At 43.3% G+C, this 7,048-nt stretch overlaps 1 pseudogene; it reads left to right on the top strand.

The window, feature by feature from the left end:
* Positions 1-842: 842 nt before the first annotated feature.
* Positions 843-2,005, top strand: LOC125522652 (auxin-responsive protein SAUR72 pseudogene; annotated as a pseudogene).
* Positions 2,006-7,048: the final 5,043 nt, after the last annotated feature.

Below are 7,048 nucleotides of genomic sequence, written 5' to 3'. Positions count from 1 at the left end.
CCTCTCATATTTTGAACTAAAAATTACACATACATTTACATTAAAAAAGTATGAGTTATATGTAGAAAAAGTATTGCCATTGAAAACCTTTTTGAATGTGAATTTAGTAATATAATTTTTGGCGGCATATCACTAATATTTTGCAAAATTAAATATACGGTCAGAATACTAGTGGGCATAATAAACACGGACGGAGGAAATACGTTCTAAGTACATGAGGCTAAGGCTTAAGATGTATATAGTCTAGTTCAACGAAATTAACATCTCACTTAGTCACTTTATTTTCTAGCACAATTTTGTTGTTAGTAAATTGCAAGTTCGGTTGTGGGGTGGCAAGTACCCCCCTTCGTTCACAAATGTAAGATGTTTTTGAATATTTTAATATGAACTACATAAAACTGAAATAAGTAAACAAATATATTAAAAATGTACTTTGGATTCACACAGAAATTAGAACATACATATTTATGAAAAGAGGGAGCATTTCTCAAAATATGAAAAATATAATACTCCCTCAGATCCATGTTAATTGTCATATATTTAATATAACTTTAATACAATTTTATACCAAGTCTGCGAAAATTAGTGTGGATTGAAGGGAGTACAACTGATTAGGAAAATGAAGGAGCCACAGATCCCCAACTGTTTGTCATGATTTTAAGTTAGGACAAGACGTTATTCATGGCGCATTTTCCTGTCAACTTTGTGTCGATTTTGTATGAAAGGCCACATTCCATTGCGAAAAAATATATTTTTTAAATGGCAAGAGGACCTGTGCAACGCCGCACAACCTCCAGCTCTCCCGTTATATAAGAAGGAGCCACCATGGCCGTCTCAGTACAACCGCATTGTGTTCTCTCACCTCTAGTGTCGACCCTCGCCAAGAACCCGCCGCCGCCGCCACTTACAAGAGTCTCGAGGTCTCCGGCGTCCACCGAAGCAGCGGCACGATGAAGCGCCTGTTCAGACGGCTCTCCCGCGTGGCCGCGGCCGACGCCTGCGCTGCCGCCGCCTACAAGCCGCTCCGGCCCGACGCTGCCGCGAAGGCCTCCTCCACGGCAGCTTCGTCGTCGTCCTCCTCGTTCTTCGGCGCGCGGAGGCTCGGCCGGGGCTCGCGGGTGCCGGAGGGGCACGTGCCGGTGTGCGTCGGCGAGGAGGGTGGCCCCAGCGAGCGCTTCGCCGTGCGGGCCGAGCTCCTGGGCCAGCCGGCGTTCAAGGCCCTGCTCCGGCGCGCCGCGCAGGAGTACGGCTACGGCCACCCTGGCGCACTCCGCATCCCCTGCGCCGTGGCCAACTTCCGCCGCCTCCTCCTCGGCCTCTCCGACCTCGGCTGCCAGGCAACCGACGACGACGACGCCGCGCTCTACTACTAGCCAAGCCCTTCTTGCCCGTTTAACCCTCCTCGCTCGGCTGACATGCCGGGCGTGGCAGGAAATTTGCTCCCTGGCAAAGGCAAACCGGTGAACCACAGAACCAGCAGAGCAAATCGCCAGCTGCTGCGTTCTGCCAGATCTGCCCCTGCGTGGACGCTGTACATAGGGAGTTTGGGGAGGGTAGGACGGGGATTCCGCCGCATTTTCTACTGCAGCTCAACAATTTTAGGACCTGCTGTCTTGTGGGAATTCTCCTTCTTTTTCTGAGTGTTCTTGTAGCTAGCTCAAGATCAAGCTCTGGTAGCTGCAATGGAGCTTCTTCCTCTTCTTTTGCTGGGGATTTTGAGGTCTTGATAACACATCATGTAAGCCGCAAGGCTGTGAAATGGATGATTTTGCTACTGCAAAAGTTTGCTCCAGGATCTGGTGGTGTGTAGAATGCAATGCACTTCCATGGATCTCCAGCTAGCTCTAGCAGTTCAGGCAGCCTGTCATGGAGCACAATGGTGTACTAAAATGATTGACCATTTGGTAGTACTAAACTACTTGGGCCTGTGGAGGGTTTTTTTTAAATGAAAATTTAGGTTTTATGGGCAGGTTCAAAATAGCTGACCGCATATAGAGCCATACAGTGCGTGTGTATTAGGATCTTCCAGTTTTTTTTTTCAAAACGGAGCCAAAAAAATGTGCCTCACTCATTAAGTAAAGGACTGTGATACATATCGAACGTTATGTATTTAGTAATTGATCCGAACGATCTTTCTACTAGCTAATCATGCATAGTTTTATACCCATCCTCTTCACGTTTGTGATCACCGATGGAGCACTTGTGAATGATTATATGCATGCATGCAACTAAAAAACAAAACAGATGATGTCAGCAAAGATTCTTTCTGTTTTGAAACTTCAAAATGTTTTGTAGGTTATACCGTCGCTCCGATTGAAAATTCGTTTTTATATGAAAAATTCGTCTCGACGAGATCTTCGGAACTAGATCCTATGTTGGTATGTTTCGGTTACTTCTTTTTCAGGTCAAAAGTTACCACGCCAAGACTATGTGAACTATCACGCCTGTTGTATGTAACTTATTATGGTGTTTCCACTGAAGTTACCATGATATGTTTCAACTACTTTTTTCGTCTGGGTTGAAAGATACCATAGAATTTGTAAGTAAATTATCAAGTCCGCAATATCACCGTCAACCATCAGTGTCGTGTCTGGGCCACAAAGTGAGGTCCATGTGCCGACACGGCATGGACCACTTATAAATGGAACTTTGCAGGTTGTGTCGGGCTAGATTTGTTTAGGCGTGTGCCCGGCCGTGCCGTGCTCGGCTAGCCGTTGGCCACATATGATCAGGTCTATGGTCCATGAAAAACCATGCTATCTACGCATAAGTTATCGGGGTATGTTTTTCTACAACTTCTTTTTCCCAGGGTCAAAGTTACCGCAATGTTTGGACATACGTTATCAGGTCAGAGGTCGGATATTACCATGTTATTTACACAATTCCTTGGGGTTATGTTTTTTCCTCTTAAAACATAGTAAAAAATAATTGCAGTATTTGTACCCTAGTTATCAGCTCTGTTGTGCATATATTAACTTGTTATTTACGCACAAGTTACCGGGAGATGTTTTTCAATAACTTCTATCCCTGGGTCAAAAAAGTTACCGTGGTGTTTGTACATGAGTTATTAGCTATGTTCTACGTATATTACCATGTTATTTGCACAGAAGTTACCATAAAACTTTTTTATCGAGATGGAGATGGAGACATACCCGTCACTTCATTCGACGACCATCACTACGCGTCATGTTCTTTATCAAATGGGTGTCTTGTTGGTGAGTGGAATAAATGGTTCTATTTACACATGATCAATCGAGGGTTAGGGTATTTTCTATTAAAAAATCTCAGGTCAAAAAAGTTACCACACCTGGATGAAGTAAGTTATCAGCTCTATTGTGCGTATATTACCATGTTATTTACACATGAGTTACCGGTGGTATTTTTCAATAACATTTTACTCTAGGTCAAAAATTTACCACGTCTAGACTAAGTAAGTTATCAACTCTTTTGTGCTTATATTATCATAATGTTTACATAGAAGTTACTGGGGGCATGTTTGTCAAGATACTTTTATCCCAAGGTAAAAAAAATCACCTGGTGTTTGTAGTGAGTTATCAGCTTTTGTTGTGTGTATTACCATGCTATTTGCACGGAAGTTATCGGGGTATGTTTTCAACAGCCTTTTTTCCTTGGGTCAATAAATTGTCATGGTGCTTGTATATGAGTTATCAGATCTCATGTGCGTCTATTATCATGCTATTTACACAAAAAAATATTGGAATGTATGTTTTTCAGTAACTTTCGTCACGGGGCAAAAAATTATCGCGGAGTTTATACGTGAATTATCAGCTCTCCTGTGCGTGCGTTACCATGCTAAGGCATGAAGTTCTAGGCTTTAATAAGTTTGTACAATTCAGAAGGACCAAACTAAAATAAATTGAATTTACGAGTATCCAAGTAAATTTTTTAGTTGAGTTCATACACCCCCAATTGCTAGGTTAGCTGGTTAACCTTGCATGTACTGAATCCTAGGGACAAGAGATCGAGTCCTATTGCACGCGCATTGTTTTTTGACAAAAAAAAGAATAAACAAGCTTTAATCACGCCAATTAGATTAGAGAATTTAATCATACTAATTAAGAGCCGGAGATTAAACCGGATCAATTAATGCCCAGGCCACAATGCGGCAATCAATGCGGTGCAAAAATAGTCTGGTAAACGATCAGACTTAATCAATGCGGCAATCGCGGGCCACGCATCAATAATTATCGGGATGAATTGCTGCCGCCAGATGCGCATCGAACGGTTCCTAAGATCGTTCGGATCTAATACTAAAGTCCGAATGTTCGGAAATTAGAAATTCCGTAAAGTAAAATAGAATTGTCAAGGTAATTAACAAAAAAAAAAGCAGGGGAGAACTCAGTCAGTTGAACAACGCACACATGATAGGTCAGATACTCTGAAGAGAGTCTCGTCCAGATATCACATAGGCAGCATGGTCATCACTTTCTCTCCAAGCAGGTGTCATCGCCATCTTTTGTCCTCGAGCTGTCGAGCAAGGGACTGCGACTTCGCTGCTAATTTTCTAGAACTTTGAAGAAATTGGTTTGGTTTGATCTACTCGCTTTCGGTTGGGATTGAGGAGAAGCTTTGCTCGTCCTGTGAGTAGCTTGGCAACCACGGGGGGCGACGTACGTATTGTTAGTTACGCGCATGGTTGACTCAGTCGCGACGGCATGCAATCTTAGCTGCATCCTACGCGTTCAAGTGTGCTCGGCGTTTGCATGGACGCGAAGGCCAGAAGAGCATACATTCTGTCTGCTCTCTGCACTATGTTTGGACACGTACTCAAATAAGTACCGTGTCATTAGGAATAACAAGATTGCAATGCCTACGGATCGGCGTACGTACGTAAGTACGTTGTGTGTACGTGTGCTCTAGGAGCTCTTGCTTGTCTCCGTCACAGCCAGCTCGGTGACAGTGGCCGGCGACGATGTCGGTCCACCGGTCCAACGTAGATGACAGGTCCAAAGCAGCTGCCGACGGAGTACGAAAGCGAGAGTGCGTAATAAGACGAAATTGATAGCGTAATATACTGGTACTAGTGTACTGTGTACACCACAAAGTACAAACGTCGTCAGGCATCCCTGTCGGCACAACCGTACAAGAGATGAAACCGAAAGTCCAGTCGTCGCAGTGTCTGCAGTTACTCGATCGACCTTAGGCCATCTTCATTGCTGGGCGCTTACGTAGACGCTTATGAATAAAAAAATAATTCTTATAAAATAGAAAAGAAGCTTAGCATTTCTGACCCAACGGCAAGCGCTAATGAGGGGCACTAAATTAATTGCAGAACTAGTAGAAAAACCAATCGATACATGCATAGCTATGGAGAAAAAAAAGGCAAAGCGCCCGCCTCCAGTTTTTGTGTCGCTGCCAGGATAGACGCTCGGATTTTGTAGTCTACCTGCCGATCGGACAGGATATTTCTTCTAGCACCCAGGCCTAGCGCCCGGCGTTGTAGATGCCCTTATAAGGCCTTGTAGTATGCTAGGTGCTTAGAAAAATAAATCAATTTTTTTAATACACCAGTGCTTATTTCTACGGCAGATGCCTGATTAATCGTCTACGCTGAACAAATAGGCATTAGTGTTAAAAACATGATTTATTTCTTTAAACACCTCTCTTAAACACCTTGCATTGTACAAGGCTTAATTAGGTAATTTTGCTTGTCTACAAGTGGGTGCTTGCGAAGGCACTACTTTTCACCTGCTAAACTTGCATATGTGTGCAACTGGGCGGCGCTACAGACAAACTCTTCCTTGGGCTATGATCCGCTACTACATCAAAATTAGGCAGATCTCCATAAGTACACATGCCGGTCCAAAGCATTCGTCGTCGTCCGACTGAGCCGCACTCATTTTCTTCTCTCTCTGCGGTGGTTGCATGCATGTGAACGGGAAGAAATGCTGGACTACTACAATACCGCCGGAAAGCAACGGCAAAACCGTTGATCAGTTCAACGGCACTGGCTAATTTGGGCCAAAATATCTAGGGTTTTTTAAACGGCGCTGATCCAGTCATCCAATCCAACCTGTGAACTTCAGTTTCTTGCCTTGATTGCAACTTGATTAATTAAGTTGCTTAGGTCATCAGTCAGACTGGATTACATTACGTTTAGGCTGGTCACAATGGGCAAGAACATAGTCTAGTAACTTACACACTTTCCTAGACTATGTTACTACCTTCACAGTGGGTAGGAACATCTATGTAGTGTCATGCAACAATGTATTTATTAGATTATAGACTCATTGTTTTTTGAAGTGTGTGATGTTCCGGTAATTTAGCAAGTTACCACAAGCACCTCTCTCTTCATTAAATATGTGACACATAAGCAAAGTTGTATTGAAGTGTGTGATGTTACTCCTAAATTCCTCTCCATTGTGACCAGCCTTAGTGAGAAGACTGTCTTTGTGATATTATCATTATGATCAATAATAGCGTCCTAATTGCGTGGGATGACCGAGTTTGAGTTTCGGTCAGGATCTTGAGCAGAACATTCGAGAGCCTGATAAGAAGATGCCCATCTCAATCGACCGATGCACGCATGCGTGGCCACTGACAAGTAGCCCAGGTAATAGCTGAGATGTCTACATCAAAAGTATAAGAGTGTCCGTGTACTTTGATGTGGACGCGGAGATAAATTCAACCTTGAACAATGCTAGGCGGAGTTAAGATGACTGTGTTGTCTTCGCTATGAATTTATATATAGAGAGAGTGAGGGGTGAATTCTTAAATTCCTTGCTGGGTACAAAAATCCACTTCCACGTGAATACTACGTACATGCGTACACCACTATGCATGCGCCAACTAAAGTTAATAACATAGTACCATCATTGTTAAGCGATCATCATTGAATAGACCAGCGGTGGTGTTCTACGTTGATAGCACAGCCATACTTAACATCTACTAGTTTGTCCATCACGTAACCTTGCCTTGACTGCAACTTGATTAATTTTCTTAGGCTAGTCATAGTGGGAATAACTTAGCTAGTAACATAGCGCACTTCTAGAAAAGTTTGCTTACGTGGCATGTAGTTAATGAGAAG

Source organism: Triticum urartu, chromosome 7A (genome assembly GCF_056163025.1).
Source record: "Triticum urartu cultivar PI428250 chromosome 7A, HENAU_Tu73, whole genome shotgun sequence".
NCBI lineage: Eukaryota > Viridiplantae > Streptophyta > Magnoliopsida > Poales > Poaceae > Triticum > Triticum urartu.
Note: the sequence above shows the minus strand (reverse complement) of the source record. Positions and strands in the feature narration are given on the sequence as shown.